The sequence below is a fragment of the Physcomitrium patens genome, chromosome 2 (assembly GCF_059467195.1).
Source record: "Physcomitrium patens ecotype Gransden chromosome 2, ASM5946719v1, whole genome shotgun sequence".
Taxonomy (NCBI): domain Eukaryota; kingdom Viridiplantae; phylum Streptophyta; class Bryopsida; order Funariales; family Funariaceae; genus Physcomitrium; species Physcomitrium patens.
In genome coordinates this window covers 9,514,305-9,533,733 of record NC_143411.1, presented here as the reverse complement: position 1 = coordinate 9,533,733, position 19,429 = coordinate 9,514,305, and positions in this window count along the sequence as shown.

The following is a 19,429-nucleotide window of genomic DNA, read 5'->3' as shown; positions in this document are numbered from 1 at the left end:
TCAAATAAACACTTAACTAATTAACATTTTTATGATAAATTTCAAGAAAGCAGCTTATATTTCTTTAAAATAATATCAAGTATTTAAAATTATTCTTAAATCAAAACAAAATCACATTCATATATTTACTCACATGCATACAATGATTTTATCACATTAATTCCATTTACCATTGATAAACATCACACAAAGTTTATACAGTATTCTACTTTTAGCTAGCTAAAGGGTATCTATAAGTTTTTGATCATGATATACATATTTAATTCTATTTATTTCTTATTTAATTTAATTTAGTGATCCAACCGCACTTAGTGTTGTCACCACCACAACATTCACCATCCACAATTGATTCTATACCTCCATCAGGTGAAGGTTTTTATTTGTGATTGTGATTTGTGGTTGTAATTGGCTTTTATTTTATTTATGACTGTAAGATAAAGATACTTTTAATTGGAACTGCTTGCCATTGATTTGTATTTTGATCTTTTAAAACTTTATCTTCCAAAATTTTATCATTTTAAATAAAAATTGGGTTTATTTAGCATTCCCCTAATAATAAGAATAACATTATTGCTAATAGCAGACGGATGAACGTTTTTCATTTAGAATCGTCATTCGATTATACCAAGCCCCACAGTCATCCAAAGTGCCTGAGTTTGGGCGAGAAAAGTTTGTTATTATACTTAGGGTTTTGAGCGTATGTGTTTACGATCGCTTGTTTTTTCGTTGATCTGTAGTGGCGAGGGTGATCCCGGAGTTCCACCATTGTTAACGGCAATTCGAGTTAACCTTTTGAATCTAGAGGAGCTTGTTACATTTCTCGTTGAATTGATCACGCGTTCTAGCATCTGGTTACATCTGCACAGGTGATGAGTTGTGTGCCAAGACAGAATGGGTGGTAAGAAAGGGAAAACTACAGTAGTCGGAAACATCGAGGCGGTGACAGATTTGATAACAAATCCCTCACTGAAATCAGAGCTGCGGTTTTTTCGTATCGCAGCAGCCTAAGGTCGGCCTTCTAATGCTTTGTCGAGTAACGACGAACTTGAGTGTACAATCCCATATTTGAAGTGGTGACATGTACTCCCACACCCGGGTTTCGATCAATACTGCTCTGCGCCAAATTCAACCCCTGGAGTCGAGTAACACGCTCATGTCAACCTTCACTTGAGACCCACTGATCATCCTGTATAATGGGTCAATTAGTAAGGAGACCAGGATTTGTACAGTTGCCTCTCGGTAGTTGCTTTCTGATTTACCAAACTGCATACTGCTTTATTCAACTACGGTATTCTGGATATTTGAGTGAACAACCGTTGAATAAGGGTATCCATGATCAATCTTTTCGCTGGTTCTTCAGGACCAACGAGTGTGCATGAAAAGGAATTCCAAATCTCAAGCCATATATCTCAAGGCAATTTGTCATCCTAGAATCTTGAACAACACACTGCATGATTAGAAGACACCACAAGACACGGTTTTTGAGAGATGCTTATGCGTCAAGTTACTTTTTGACTGATAACTTTACGGACTTATCACACAACAGCCGGATGCCACAGGATTTACACCAGTTATGACACATTCTCTCTTCACAACGGCAGCGGAACAGAACCATGGGACACGAAAGAAATAGAAGGAATTTGTCACAGCGATTGCAAGAGATGATGGGAGGCAGAGAACAAGTTGAATAGAACTCGACGGTCGCCAAGGAGAAAGTTGGACTATTGCACTTGTTTTCAAATCATCAGACACACACTGTGTGATTGTCGACAAAATTACATCCGAGAAATTTTCAACTGCTTCCTAGAGAGAATAGAAGTTTAATCTCTCCGCTACTTCAAGTCTCAATACCTTTTCATCACCTCACCAGCATCCAACACCTAAAGCAAGATCTGCGTCGAATTCGGAAGCGATCCTCCTCCGACGAACTTGCTCTAAGATTTGGAGCCATGGTACAGCACAAGATCATGCTGGATACAGATAGGGATTCAGTGGCAGATTGAGAGGGTATCTATCATAAAGCAAGGGAAACATGGGGACCATAATCCTCTCCAATCTATCACAGATTGGTCACCTTCTTCGGTCACTCAATTACTACAATTGTGCTTTCATAGAGGACCAGATTCGATGCTTTAACTAGATAATAACGGATTTTGGATCCTGGTGCCAGAGCTCCTTTCCACGGACAAAAGAAAATTACTCCATGGGTCATGAAACAATAATCAAGACCATGATGCCGAAACCGGCATCCTCAATTTGAATTCTCGATGAAGACGTTGAGAATCTGGGCATTACTGTGGCCAGACGTTGGTCCAGTCCGCATCACTCCAGTACCTTGCTTTTCTTACCACCTATTGTGTGTTAAGTGTACAGTGTTCCCTCCCTAGAAAAGAGTCACAAGCTTTTTACTTTCATTTCATAAATAGTAAAGGGAGCAAGGTATTATATTGCAATCATTTGTCTAAAATTAGAGCCAATACATGTGCATGAAAATAAGCATGATATTTTTTGTACGTAAATGCAAGGCTTGGTTGCTTTCTCTCTCTCTCTCTCACTTCTTCTTCTTCTTCTTCTTCTTCTTCTTTTTCTTTTGTTTATTTATTTACAAAACATGAAAAAATAATGTACCAAACTTCGGCATTTTAAAATCTAGTCAATTTATTACATATGTAATAAATTATTTTTTAAAACTGCAGATTATCATAGTTATTGAAATTTATTTTTACAGGAAATACTCTCAAACTAGGTCTTTGAATGAATTCAAATGTCGTGGTCAGTAACCTCGCTATTCAGGGTTATTCAAATGTCATAGAATGCCCAAGTTCAAACACATCACAAGATTAGTGATTATCATGAACCCTCTGCAATTATGTTTTTCATTCTGTTAAATTCGTATTTTATTTATTTGAATTCAAATGTGTTTCTTGAAAGAAAATGATACGCATCAAGTTCTTGAATATCTATCAATAAAACTAATACTGCCGGATTCCTATGGACAATCTATTAGAAAATGCATTAAAAGTGTGTATTACATTCATTAAGTAGCTTAGTTGCAATGGTTAAGGGAACAAGATTGGGAGGTAGTTCCAAAGGAGGAAATGTAGTCTGTTGAGCATCATTTTCGTGAGACTTGATGGGAGTAGGGGATAGCGAGGTTACTGACCACGAATAACTTGCTACAAAACTGCAGAAGGGGCACACGATGAGCGTGAATCAAACATGGGATAAATCTATAGTTTGATTCCTTTTTAGTCCAGCCATCGCCACCGGCAAGGGCTAAGTGACGTACCGCTTACAAAAACCCTGTCTCGTGTGCCATCACGTCCAGATTGCAGTCTGTTGTAATCCAGTCTCTCACGAGTCCCGGCTCGTCGCCATGTCTTCCCCACCGAAATTACTCCGTGAGCCCATTCCTACAAACCTGTGAATGTGAGGTGATCAGGTTGGATACAGTCGAGATGGAAGGATCAGTATGCAAGCTCCTGGTTGCTCTAGACGTGAAGCAACGAACAAATAAGCATTAAGCTTCACAACCCCAGTAAATAAAATGAGAATGGCCACGCTTCACGTCACCTGACATGCCGTCATTTTGCATCGCTTTGCACCCTTTGTGCATTCAATGCTTTCAACATCAGTAGCGATCTGAGTCACCACCCAGGCTAGTTCGACAGCAACTATTCTACTCCTAATGCAAAACAAGCCCTCATCTATTTTTCCTTTCCAATCGATTGTTACCCTCAACATCCATCGAGTACCAAATAAACATTAGGATCTCAATACCCTCTATCAAAGAACTTTGCTTCAAAAGGAACTGAAGTGAATTTTCGAGCTGCAATTTTTGTAATCATTCAAACTTGGAAGAACTTACGGAAGCTGCACATTTGATACTATTTCACTTAAATTTTTTGTGGAACTCAGAAGTTTACAAGTTATGTAAGATCGTCAAGTCCTAAATTGTGGACTCATTTGACCCTATCAACATTTCAAACTTCACTAGAAGCTCTTTAACACAACCCTTACCAATGGTGATAGCAATGAGCATGTATAGCCATAACCATGCAATGATAGGATTTGTATATGAAGTTATATGTGAGCATTATTAGATTCATCATGTTTGGTATTGATTTTGTGTTCCATTTGATCTGGATGTTGTTTTCAAGTGAAACTCAAAATGGGCGCTTCTCAGGGAGTCCGTCCACATCCGGCGTACATTCAAATTGTCCACCTACTGCGCAGGTTTTCAAATATGTGCGGGAGAGGATGTTCGAACCGCCTTAAGGGACCAGCCCGCCTTGAGCAACTATTGAGCAACCTGCATTGTATCGTAAATCCATGCATTCGGACGTTGAGCATCGTTTTGTCTCCAGATCCTGCAGTTCAATTTTGCGCCGTGATCCACTTTGCGGCGTTCTTGCCCCTCGCCTGTGCATCGTCTTTCTGTCAAGTTCAGTGGAATTTGACTTTCCTAGGCTCCATGGATGACTATTACACAGAGGGGAAACGAAAGGCTGCAGCGGATTTTCTGAGAATAGTCAAGGATGCGTTCCGTGATGATGCGGCGCGATACGAACTTTGGAAGAATGCTGTGACTGATATTAAATTGCACTACAACAAGTCTGGTAATTTGACATTAATAATTCCCATTGCAGTTCGTCGCGTGAGGGATATTTTCAAGGACCATCCTCAACATCCGGATTTGATCAGCGGGTTCAATGTGTGGATTCCGGGCTACGAGATAGCACTGCCATTGGAGGAGGTCGAGAATGAACCCAAACCTTTCGGGGATAGCGAGGGTGAATCCGAGACACGGCCTCCAGACTGGTATCACGAAGCGATTAAGTTCGTAGACAAGATTCTAAATCTTCCGGATTCGGAGCAGTACCTCTACAAGAAGTTTAGAGAAGATGTATGTACATTTCAAAACTGGCCCGTGACTTCTGTATCTGTAACTGAACTTCAGCGACAGGTGGCTGCTCTATTCGCTAATCGTGAGGATCTGCTACAGGAATTCACAGTGTGGTACTTGCCTTGCCTACTTGGACGAGGCTTGCCTCGTGACACTGTGACGACCATTAGGAACCTGTTTCTGAAAAAATCTCTTTCTACAATTTAATTTTTTACCTTCTTTTGCGATTTTTATATACATTAATATACAATCCAAAGCTTTTCATTTTTATTTCTTAGGCGCCAAATTATTAACATGTTTTATGGATGAAAATTCTACTCAGCAACAATCTATATTGTTTTTAAGAATGTCTTTCTAATATGTAATGCAATCATAGATAAACAAATTCTAATGTGATGAATTATTGGCAAAGTAATAAAATCTTTGGAAGTGATTGCACAACATCAAGCATTATATATTTTTGAAAATTAAAACATTTATGCTTCGAAATAAGAAGCCAAAAAAATGCAATTTATGTACTTGATGCCAGATTAGTACGTGGTTTAACTAAAACAAAACTATTATAAATTTTACTACTTAGTGATATAATTATATCTATATCATTAAACTATCAACCATATAATGGTGCAATCAAACAACAACAAGAATACAAAAACTTCATTTGAGCTAGTCTTTAACTTACCATAGACAGAAATGTCAATATTTTAAAAAATATTAGCAAAACTTTTATCTAATATATAGGGTTACGAATAAAAATTCCTATTGTATTTTTTAAGAAAAAAAAAATATTAAATATACTTAATAATTATTATAATTTAAAAAGAATATATAATTTCTTATATCTATTACTAATAAATTTACTAGCAATGTAAAACTTTAAAAAAATATGGACATTTAGAACAACTTAGAAAGTTCTTCTAATATAATTTGAAATTAAGAAATTATAACATTAAGAAATAATACTTTGTAAAAAATATGGACAATGTATTTTAGAACTTAATGAACAATATGTTTTAAACATACTTAGATAACTTGGTAGTTATTCTTTAATCATCACAAACAAAAAAATTTACAATGTCATGTATATTTGGTATTAGAAAATCTACAAAAACAAGATTTATGTACCAAATTTGGGATTTTGATTTTTGATTTTTGATTCATAATTATTTTTATCAATTTTCAAATTCAATTAATCAAGGATGTCTAATAGATTTTTAGAGATTTTAAATTTTCATTAAGGACTGTTTTAAAATCACAGTTGCATTAACAAAGTTAATATAAAAGATGGAATATTAAAGCCAAAGATGATATTAGAATAATAATAATAATAATAATGATCAATTACTCCTAATTTAATATTAATATGAATATATCTAAAGAAAAAAAATGAAAAAAGAAAAGAAAAAGTAGAAGCAAATATTTTTTTTTATTTTGCACTTGGCTTAATGTTATCACAATGTGGCAACAAAAGAAAGCTTTAGCTACTTACATGTTACTTTCATAAAACTATTTCTTATATAACTCAATTACAAAATTTACTAAAATGATATTTTAAAAAGAAATAATTATCAGAAGAATAATGTCATTTATTTAAGAAAAAAAAAATATATATATATAATAAGAATCTTTTTTTCAAATAAGGGCATGATTTTGTATGAGCAACAAACTAGGAGAATATTATATTATCTTGGTTTATACATTGTATATTGCTTTGATGATAATCAAGGAAAAACTAGTGGGTTCTTTGCCAATTGTAATAGCTGCCAATAAAATTTGAAATGGTATCAGATTAACTAAAATAATAAAAATAAAGTGTAATAATAATGGCTAAAATAATAAAAATAAAGATAAAAATATGATATTAGAGTAAGTATATGACCATATAATAATTAACTTCATCATGACAACAAGTATGTGTTCAAAAGAAGAAGAAAAAAAAAAAAAAAAAAAAAAAAAAAAACTTAGCTGCTTTTTTATTTCAATAAAAGTATTTTTGAAAAAATCTTTGACCAAACATTTTTTTGACAATATCTACTTCATTTATAGAGTAATAAGACAATTTATGCTATATCAAAATTAAAATTCTGTATTGAATTTTTAGATTTTTTTCAAATCTTAGTTACTAATATTACATATTATAACAAATAATCTATAAATAAAAATATTAAATTAGATGTATCCACCAAATTTAGCACATTATTTTTTTGAATATAAAATATTATTTATTTATTTAAATTATTGAAAAAATTTGTTCATAATAATGATATAAAACTATAATTTATAAAAATTGCATCCAATTTTTATGAACATATTTTTTTAAATAAAAGTTTTTAGAAGTCTAATTATATTTTTTATATTAAATTGCTTCATTTAATCTAATGATTAATTTGTAATTTATCTATAAGAATTAGAAGACAACGAAAAATTATTATCATTATTTTGATGAAATTAGTTTTAATTTAAATTAGAAAGTAAAATAAAAAACATTTTTTAAAATATAAAAATATAGTTTTTTGAGATCGAATCCATCTATAAATATGTATAAAGTTAATCTAAACAATCCTTTCCAAAAGCTCTTAATTGTATATAAAAAAATCTATTTTTTATTTATTGATTTTTTATTTTTAAAAGACACTTATAACTCACTCATTTTAAATAATGTTGTTTGCAACTAATTTTATTTATAATTAAAAAACATCAAAGGTAAAGTTTATAAACTAAATAATTAAGTTTATAAACAAAATACTTAAGAATAAATAATATATTACAGAGAAAAGAATTAAAATTAAATATATAACCATCATTAAATTTAATTAATATATTAATAACTATACTTAAGTTTTATGAATTAAAATCTTTTAGATTTTATTTCCTTTTAATATACTTAGAATTTTCACAACAGTTCCATAATCCTTTAAGATTATCCAAAAGTTATATATATATATATATATATATATATATTTATCAATATAAGTAATAAAATACAATTATATATATATATATATATGTATATATATTATTTAAAAGAGACTTGTTATTTTGTTTTTGGTGAACCATCGAGTTCGCCTACAGATGAGGAAAACAGAGCGATCATGATATTATGCCAAAAGGGTGGGGCTAATCCATGGTAACCAACCATCACCGCGTTACTTCATGTTTGAGTAGCTTTGGAACCCTGTAAGTGGCCCTTTCAAAGATCAGCATGCGTGGTGTTTGGTCGTTGGAAATTTCTTGGTTCTCCGGACATTGTGCTGCAATCTATTCGCGTTCTTCTGACTCCGACACAAGACGACAGAATTGTTCGCTACTTCGCACGCCTCACTGGACATTAGTGTGATTCTAACTTTCCTTCATGAATATGGCGCATTCCCCAGCATCTGAATCAAAGTCGTGCCTCGCAGGGAAATTTGTTAATCCTGTGTAATTTGCATCAATAAGTAGCAGCTGCTGGCTGAAGCACGACAACGGAAGAAAATATCTGCTATCCTGTTTTCTACCTATATCCACCAACTCCCGCAACTTTGTGGATTACTATATCTGCTGTTCGCTGTGTTGTTTCACACTGAAATAATAGTCGCACACAAGTGAGGATTTGAGATACAGATCAAGCTAACTGATGGCTCATGTTTAGTCATCATTTCAAGAAAATTAATAACCAATGATAGGAACATCCACTGGGTTGAACCAAAACGGAATACTTTTACCACGCTATTGCCGGACCTCTACCACAGTATAATCTAATACACCGACCCCACAACTTGACCGGGACTTACAATGCATTGCTATCTGTAACTTCTTGTGGAATAAATCCATACAACCTATTTGACAATCAAGGATTTGTCCTAGTTCAATTTGCAAGCATGAAAAGAGAACATACGTGATATTCAGGGCTCAGCGTAATGTGTTCAGCTCAATTTCTTTAACATGCTCGGTAGCTCTTAAAATTCGAATACAGCTGTACAAACACTTCAGGGAGAGAAATGAAACTACAAGATCTAGGAAATCCCCAACCAAAAGCACCTATTAAGATTATATCACACTACTTGCAAGACTGCTTCAGTATGCTGTTGGCAAGCTAAGACCAAACTCAACGTCTCTTGCTTTACAAAGACCAGGAGACATTGCTATAAGAATTATACATTTTTTACTTGATTCGTACAGTGACTTCAGAATTCACGGAATAAGCGTCCGGGTTATACAGAGCAGTGCAGCAGAAGAGCTATTTTACAGATCACGCGGTATACTCGTCCATATTTCTGAGAAAAAGGATCCTAACGAGAGACAAGTGACGTCGTATGATAATGTGGTATCTCCTTAGCCTTACTATCCGTTACCCTTGAAGGCATGCCAACATTCTACTGAAAGAAGCTACGTTTCGATGTAGCACTGGTCGTCACAGTGTCACGAGGCAAGCCTCGTCCAAGTAGGCAAGGCAAGTACCACACTGTGAATTCCTGTAGCAGATCCTCACGATTAGCGAATAGAGCAGCCACCTGTCGCTGAAGTTCAGTTACAGATACAGAAGTCACGGGCCAGTTTTGAAATGTACATACATCTTCTCTAAACTTCTTGTAGAGGTACTGCTCCGAATCCGGAAGATTTAGAATCTTGTCTACGAACTTAATCGCTTCGTGATACCAGTCTGGAGGCCGTGTCTCGGATTCACCCTCGCTATCCCCGAAAGGTTTGGGTTCATTCTCGACCTCCTCCAATGGCAGTGCTATCTCGTAGCCCGGAATCCACACATTGAACCCGCTGATCAAATCCGGATGTTGAGGATGGTCCTTGAAAATATCCCTCACGCGACGAACTGCAATGGGAATTATTAATGTCAAATTACCAGACTTGTTGTAGTGCAATTTAATATCAGTCACAGCATTCTTCCAAAGTTCGTATCGCGCCGCATCATCACGGAACGCATCCTTGACTATTCTCAGAAAATCCGCTGCAGCCTTTCGTTTCCCCTCTGTGTAATAGTCATCCATGGAGCCTAGGAAAGTCAAATTCCACTGAACTTGACAGAAAGACGATGCACAGGCGAGGGGCAAGAACGCCGCAAAGTGGATCACGGCGCAAAATTGAACTGCAGGATCTGGAGACAAAACGATGCTCAACGTCCGAATGCATGGATTTACGATACAATGCAGGTTGCTCAATAGTTGCTCAAGGCGGGCTGGTCCCTTAAGGCGGTTCGAACATCCTCTCCCGCACATATTTGAAAACCTGCGCAGTAGGTGGACAATTTGAATGTACGCCGGATGTGGACGGACTCCCTGAGAAGCGCCCATTTTGAGTTTCACTTGAAAACAACATCCAGATCAAATGGAACACAAAATCAATACCAAACATGATGAATCTAATAATGCTCACATATAACTTCATATACAAATCCTATCATTGCATGGTTATGGCTATACATGCTCATTGCTATCACCATTGGTAAGGGTTGTGTTAAAGAGCTTCTAGTGAAGTTTGAAATGTTGATAGGGTCAAATGAGTCCACAATTTAGGACTTGACGATCTTACATAACTTGTAAACTTCTGAGTTCCACAAAAAATTTAAGTGAAATAGTATCAAATGTGCAGCTTCCGTAAGTTCTTCCAAGTTTGAATGATTACAAAAATTGTAGCTTGGAAATCCACTAGGTTCTTATCTTTGATGCGCATTGTTTTAAATTTTGCTTCAAACAGCATTGAAGTGAATTGAGTTCTTTGATAGAAGGCATTGAAATCCTAATATTTATTTGATCTATCTCAAAACTTCATTTATTAACTCACTAATTAATATGGCAAATTATATTTATCACATATTTTGATCTTTGTTTCTTTTGAATGTGGTTGATAGATCTTTTCAACTCTTGATAGTATCTCATATTAAGGCAAGAAGACCACCTTGTTATTTGATCATTATTGAGGCCTTTATAACTTTCTTCAAGTAAAACATTTACAACACAATTGGAGATGGTTCCTACTTCTAATAATATTATCAAGCATGAAGCATCTCTTTTAAGGCCGTGATATCAAATACATTATATTTTATTATTTCTTTGAAGAAGAATATGTTGTTCTTGAAGATCTTCACCTCTATTGTGTCATCTTACAGATTATGATAGTTATAATGTCTTGTTTACTAACTTGTCAAAAGACAAATCTTAAATTAAATTTGTTGGTTGTTGGTTCTTCATTCCTTAAGCACCACAAATATATAGAAAATTATAAAAAAAAATAGAAAATAGATTGTAATTATTTTTGAATTATGTTTCTTTTATAACAGAGATTTACTATCTTTCATCTTAATTTAGATGGATGTTATTGATGAAATAAGAAAATTAATTTTTGATCTTAAACAAATATTTTATATTTATAAAAAGTCTTTAATTATCTTTTATATTTGAGGCCACCAAAAATCTCTAAATATTAGCTTTAAAATCTTGTTGTATCCAAAATGTCTCAGTGCTAAGAAGTTGTGACAAACTTGAATAACATGTAATAGTGCTTCACTTTCTAAAAACAAATCAGTGATTTTTAAAATAGAATAGATTATTTTTGAATTCAAACTTAGAAGTATCATAAGATTTAGAAAAATTATTCTTAATGTCATGAATAAGAGGATTAAAGGAAATATTTACTTGAATTTTCTTGAAAAAGATTGAATCAATAATTAATATTGATTTTGTTGCTTGAAGATGAAGATACTTTGGTTTTAAAAAAAATATTCTTTCTTTAATCACAAGCTATATTTTTTTCTTTTGATACTAAATAAGAACGTCTAAAAAGGGCATTTGATAAATTTTTTTGCTTTTATGATTAATAAATGATCTTAAAATTAAAACTTAATAAAGACATACTCTAACACACTTGACGATAATTTAAAATATGTGCTGATATAAAATACTTGAAATTTTTGTGATCCATATATACAATGACTAGGCTCAAAGTAACTTTTAGATAATAATGCCATTTTTGAAATAAATCCATGATTACAAGAAGTTTTTTGTTGTGAATCTCATAGTTGATCTTTTCTTCTAAAAGTTTTTAGGAATAGAAAGCTACAAGATGGAGTTTGTCATCTCTTCTCATTTATAACAATATTATTCTTAAAAAAAATTTGATGTATCTATTTTTATAAAAAATACCTTAAATAAATCAATATGGTTGAAGATTGGTATAAAAATAAAATGTATCTTTAAAGCTTCAAAAGATGCTTTAATTTCTTTTTTCCACTTAAGTTTATCTTTACATATAAGATGTGTGTAAGAAACTGCTACTTGAAATAGTTTTTAATAAAGATTTGATAGTAGTTAACAAATCTCAAATAATATTGGATATCTCTCATTATTTTTGGATTCCTTTAATCTATGATAGTTTCAACTATTTTAGGATCCATTGTAAGACCATGATTTGAATGGTGTATTCTAAAAAGTCAACTTGAGTGGTGTGAAATATACACTTTTCTATCTTGGTGTATAGACTTGTATCTTTAAATTTTTGTAACACATAAAAAATATGAAATTCATGCTCTTCTATATTCTTAGAGTAGATTAGAATATTATTTAAATAACAAATAACAAAATCATCAACAAACTTTCAAAAAAATATCATTCATTAGATACTAAAAGATAGCTAGTACATTCATAAGTCTAAAAGACATGACATTATATTCAAAATATCCATATTTGGTTGAAATAAAATCTTCCATTTATCTTATTTTTTGATTCATACTAAGTTATATGCTCTTTTTAGATTTATTTTTGTATAGGTCTTTGCTTGATTGAATTAATTAAAAAGTCATATAATCAAAGATAAAAGATACCTATTCTTGATAGTGAACTTGTATTCTTAATAATTCATACACATCTACAATGATCCATCTTTCTTTTTCATAAATAAGATAAGAGTACCTCCTAGAGATTTTGAATGGGATATAAAGTTCTTAACTAAGTTTTTTTCAATGTATTTCTTGAGTGCAACCAACTTGTTTTGCAATAAGCTATAGATTGGTCCAAATGGTAGTATCATATTTTGTAAAGTTTGCTTGAGAATGCACTAAGTAAGTAATTACAGAAAATAAAATTAAACTTGCTACAAGAAGATCCAAACAATTATAATAGAAGCCTAATCAAACTCCAATCAGATTATAACAATAATAATCAATCTTTAATTAAATTTCAAAAGAGGTTTCAAAGAACTTATAAAAAATAACATTAATAAATTATAAATTAATTTAAAAATATATATATGATAAAAGAATCCTAAAAAAATATGAAATAAATCTTTAAAAAAAAATTAAAATAAAAATCTTAATTGAATCCTGATCAAAATTTAATATTATTTTCAATAAATCCTAATAAAATCCTAAGAAAATCCTAATAAAATCCTAAATCAATCTTAATAAAATTCTAATCTAATTCTAATAAAATCTTAATTAAATTCTTAATTTTTTAAATTAAATATTAAATAAATCCTAAATAAATCCTAATTAAATCCTAAAATTTAATTGAATTCTAATAAAATTTTAAATCCTAATAAAATTCAAAATAAATATTAATTAATTACTACAGTTTTTTTGAACCTCAATAAATATTAATTGAATTATTGATTTGAACTAAAATTTCATCAAAATTTCAATCCATAAATAATTTATAAGAATACAAATTTTAATAAGAATCAAAATCACCAATTGAAAGAAAAGCTTTCAAAACCTCTTAAATGTTGGCTACTTTCCTTCTCCAACTTAAATGATGATCTTTAAGAAAGATTTCTCTTTAATGAACTATTCAATTACTCCAAAATTTGACTTGTGTATAAGTATTTAAGTCTTAATTATTTTTACCAATTTTTTCTTCAATCAAATTAATGGATGTTATAAGATTGTAAAAAATCTTATTAACAAAGATATTGATTAAGACTTCTCAATTCTTATTCATAAATTTGCTGCAACACTTATATGATTTAACTTATTGTAATATATCTATCCAATTTAATTTTTTTATAAAATCATGGTTGAAATTCATCTTTAATCATTCATGTTAGTTTGATCAATAGAATTATAACATTAAATTTATAAAATTTATTTTATCAAACTTAAAATATTATCAATGAATTACTATATATATATATATATATATATATATATATATATTTATGTACTTATATATATATATATATATATATATTTATGTACTTATATATATATATATATATATATTTATGTACTTATATATATATATATATATATATATATATTTATGTACTTATATATATATATATATATATATATATATATAGATATACATGTTTATATAAAATATTTTATTTTATTTTCTTCAAATGATTTAAGAGATGTATAAATTACATGAATTAGAATAGTATGTGAAAATGGTATGCTATGTAGACTTAGTTCACACTTATTAATAAGAAGCAGAAAGAGATCACCACCACTATTATGGCAACTTTTCAGTTAGATATAGTAATATTTTGCATGAATATCTTAAATGCTTCAATGACATGTTGATTTATGATTTTATATATTATGTGCTAATTATTTTATATTTATATATTTTATATTTTTAATTTATTTTATTTACTTACTTTGATAAAAATAAATTATATTCTACATATAAGTCTCTCTCTGTATATCTATTTACAAGTTTTGATACTTTTGAAACCATCATATCTTTCTTATGAAAGAAAATCCTATTTCATGATGTTTTATTTTTTATGTAAGTTTTTTTCTTAAATATTTTATGCTATTTAAAATATTTTTTTATTATATATATTTTTTAAAATTTAAATAATATTTTGTGTAAGTGATATAAGTAATCAAAATATTTATATATATTATTCTAAAAAAATAATTTCATAAAAAAAGATACTAGATATTCTAACTAAAATTTTTATTTTTATTTATTCAATATTTTTTTATATTTAAAATATTAAATTTCTAAAATATTATTTATGAAATAAATACATCAAACTTTGCTATAGGTGAAATGTTGTCACTAATGGGAGTAAATGATAAGCTCCACTTAGTTGCTTTTTATTCTAAAAAAGTTTTAGCAATCAAGATTAATTACAAGATTTATGACAAAGAGCTCCTTGTAATTGTGGATTCATTTCAAGAATGACATCATTATTTAAAAGGCACTTTTAATCCAATCATTATATATAGAGATTACAAGAATTTAAAGTATTTCATATCAGCATGTGTTTTGAATCACTACCAAGCTTATTGAAGCATATCTTTACAAAGATTTGATTTTAAGATCATTTATGAAATGAAAATATAACAAGATTTGTGAAATATCATTTTTAGACATTCTTATATTACACCAAAAGAAAAAAATGTAAATTTTTATTAATAATTTTTTTTTGAAGTGAGAATATTTTTATTTTTGAGCAATGAAATCAACATTGATTGTCAATTTAACCTTTTTCAAACAAGTTTAATCGAATATGTCCTTTGATCTTTTTATTTATGATATTAAGAATAATTCTTTTAAGTTTCATGAAACTTAAAAGTTTGAGATTAAAAATAATCTACTCTATTTTGAGAGATGATTATATATTCCAAAAGACAAAATACAATTACGTGTTCTTTAAACTCATCATGACTTCTAGCAACCACACATTTTAGATACAATAAGACTTTATAGTTAATAATGAAAGATTTTTGGATTAATAGAATTGAGTCTAGAATGAGTAAAACATGGCTAGTTAAAACTAGCAAACTAAAACCAAGATTTTGAAGAAATTAGAGAATTAGAGAGTTTTGATTTTAAGCTAGAACTTGAACTTGAAGATGAATTTGAAGCTCATTTTTTGTGTACATATGACTTATGATATAAAGAGTCTATGCTTAAAATCTCATATTAATTGAAACTATGACTTGGAATAAATAGAAAAATTTGTTCTTAGGTATCTAAGATTTTGACTTTCAAAAGTACTTGATAAGACTTTGGTGATATCAGTCTATTGGCAACGAATTTGCAGTTGATAATTTTTGTAATGATGATCAAAGGTATAAGTTTTGTACTGCCAAATTTTGAGCTTATTTAAATGGCTGGATCTTAAAATATGAATTTTTAAGTTTTTAATTTGGATTTGACTTTCAAAAATACTTGCTAATAATTTGGTGATATTAGTCGATTGGCAACAAATTTACAGCTAAAAATCTAAGTGATAACAATCAAAGATGTAAGTTCCATACTTCCAAATTTTGAGCTTATTTAAATGGTTGGAGCTTGGAATATGAATTTTCAAGTTTCTGGTTTGGTTTTGATTTTCAAAAGTACTTATCAAGGATTTGGTGATATCAGACGTTCAATAACAAATTTACAGTTGAAAATTTGTGTGATAATGTTCAAAGGTGTAAGTTCTGTATCTCCAAATTTTAAGCTTATTTGAATAGTTAGATCTTAGGATATAAATTTTTTAAATTTCAAGTTTTTTGATTTATTACAAACATAGTTTTGTAAATATTCAAAAGAAAATTTAAGAAAGTTTTATGCATATTGGATCCAACTTGAATGCAAAGAGGGATCTTGCATCTATCCAAAGTGGACTCTTGCTTTGACATCATATATATGGATCACAAGAACCTCGAGTATTTAATGTCAGTATATATTTTGAATTGTCCCCAAGCCCATTGGAGCATGTTTTTATCAAGATTCAAATTCAATATCACTTATTGGCCAGGAAAATAATCAGGTTTATCAAATGTCCTTTCTAGACATTCTTATTTTATACCTAAAGAAGGATATGCAACTTTTGATTAACAAAGGATAATTTAATTGAAGCTAGAACAATTTCATCTTTGGGCAGTGAAATCAACATTGACTGTTAATTCAACTTTTTTCAAACAAATTCAATTAAGTATGTCCTTTCATCTTTTTGTTCATGATATCAAAAATACTTCTTCTAAGTCTCATAATACTTCTAAGTTCAAGTTTAAGAACAACCTACTTTATTTCAAAGGATGCATATATATTCTAAAACAAGAAGCACGTTTACATGTTCTTCAAGCACATCACAACTTTCCAGCAACAAGATATTTTGGATAAAATAAGTCTTTGGAGCTAATATCTAAATATTACTTGTAGCCGCAAATGTAGAAAGCTATAAAAGACTTTGTTCAATCATGTTACATTTGTTTAAGGTCAAAAACTCCTCATCATTGATCTTATAGACTTTTTCAACCATTACCTATTTTAGCACAACCTTGTTCTTTTATTTCTATGGATTTTATTACAGATCTTCTAGTTTCATATTTGTGTGATTTTATATTTGTAATAGTAGATTGTTTTATCAAAATGACATATTTTGTACCATGTACAAAATCTATCATAGATGAAGAAACTACCAAGCTTTTCTTTGACAATATCTATTGGTATCATGCATTATCAAAAGATATTATATGAAATAGAGAGATTCAATTTGTATCAAGATTTTAGAAAATTCTTTTTAAGATTCTAAAGGTGGACATAAAGCTTTCTTTGGCCTTTCATCTTCAAATTGATGGACAAACAAAGTGCATAAACAAAGTTTTGGAGCAATACTTAAGGTGTACAATCAATTATCAACAAAACAATTAGAGAGCCCTCTTGCCATTGGCAAAGTTTGCTTATAATAATATGATGCATTCTTCTATGCAATAAACATCTTTTTTTGTCAATTATGGTTATTATCTATGACTTGATACTTTTGACTTTTTAAAAGTTGATCATCTTGTAGTGGAAGATTTGGCAAATCATTTGTTTAAGCTATAAGTAATAATGAAGGCACAATTAAAAGAAGCTCAAGAATAACAAAAGATCAACATAGATGCCTATCAAAAAGAAAAACCATAATTTAATGTAGGTGATAAGATATGATTACTTCATCATAATATCAAGATTACTTGTCTTCGACATTAGTTGGACTACCACAAACTTTGATCTTTTCTTATTTGTAGACAAATCAATTCAATTGCTTATCAATTACATCTACCAAAGTTAATGAAGATCCATTCTATCTTCTATGAATTTCTTCTTAAACCATACAAGACTCTGAACATACCAAGAAGAAGATAAGTTCGACCTCCTCCTATAGAAGTCGACAATAATGAAGAATTTGAAGTAGAAGAAGTTCTAGATTCAAGGCAATGCTGAAATAAATTAAAATATCTTGTCCATTGGTATAGATATAATATTAGTGAATACAATTGGGAGCCAAAAAAAAACTTGTAAATACAGCAAAGATAATGGAAGCTTTTCATCAACATCATCTATTAAAATCAAGATGAAGGATAGCAAATCTTTACTATAAATGAAATACAATTCAAGAAAGATTACATTCTAACTTCTATCTTTGTTTGTAGTTTTTGTATAATTGTGGCATCAAGGAGATAGAGAACCAACAACTGACGGACTCAACTCGAGAGCCAACATTTGCCAACTTATCGGATAAGACATTGTGATTATCACAGCCTTTAAGATAACGTAATAGGAATGAAGATCTTCAGGAATAACATGTCATTTTTTAAATAGATGGCAAGATATAATGCATTTAATATCATGACTTGCAAAAGACTGTGAATATTTGATAATTTTATGGGAGGTAGATACAACTCTTAATGGTGTTGCAAATGTTTTATTTGAAAGAAGTTATGAAGGTTTGAACAATGATCAAATCATAGGATAGTCTTCTCTTCCTGAAATGGGACATTATCAATGATTGAAAGGACCTATCAACTACCTTCAAAGGGAATAAAGATCAAAGTATGTGGCAAATACAATTCACCACATCTTAGACTTTTTCAACATATGATCATCGCTTCTTGTCGAACTTGTCTCTAAAAGGGGGGATAATGTCATGAATATATACCTACTATAATTGTTATGTAGGTAGGTAGAATTAGATAAAAGTAGATTAATTTTATAATACCTTCCAAAGAAGCTTCCTAAAAGCTTTTTAGATGATGTTTTGACTTTGCATATGTTTGCAGTTGATTGATAGGTTAGAAACTTGGTCAATAAGCTATCCATGTACCATATGTATTGGTAGCTTACAGAATAAACTAACTATGTTGTGGCCATATAAAAAACTTGCCTTGCAAGTTAAGATATGTGTCATACAAAGTCAACATATTTTTGGAGGTCATATAGAACATTGCTACATAGATCCTATATAGATAGTATATATAGAGGCAAGAGCAAAGCCTTCTTCACTCTTCTTAACTCCTTTCTTGCTTCTAGTTTAGATTCAAGAGTCTCTAATTTCTTTGTCTTTTGGCAATATCCATTCTAGTTTCTTTTTAATATACATATTACTTTATTTTTATTTTTTCACTTTTTTTTTAATACAAATTTTCCAGGTTTATGTATTTTCTTCCAATTCATATCCTTGATAAGTCATTACAAACTCAAATTCCTCAAAATCCATGCTTAAAAAAATCTTATAAAATCTTCTTACAAATTCTACTCTCTAATTTACAAAGAATCCTAAAGTTATTGTAGGTATGAAGTCTTATGCTTTAGGAACTAA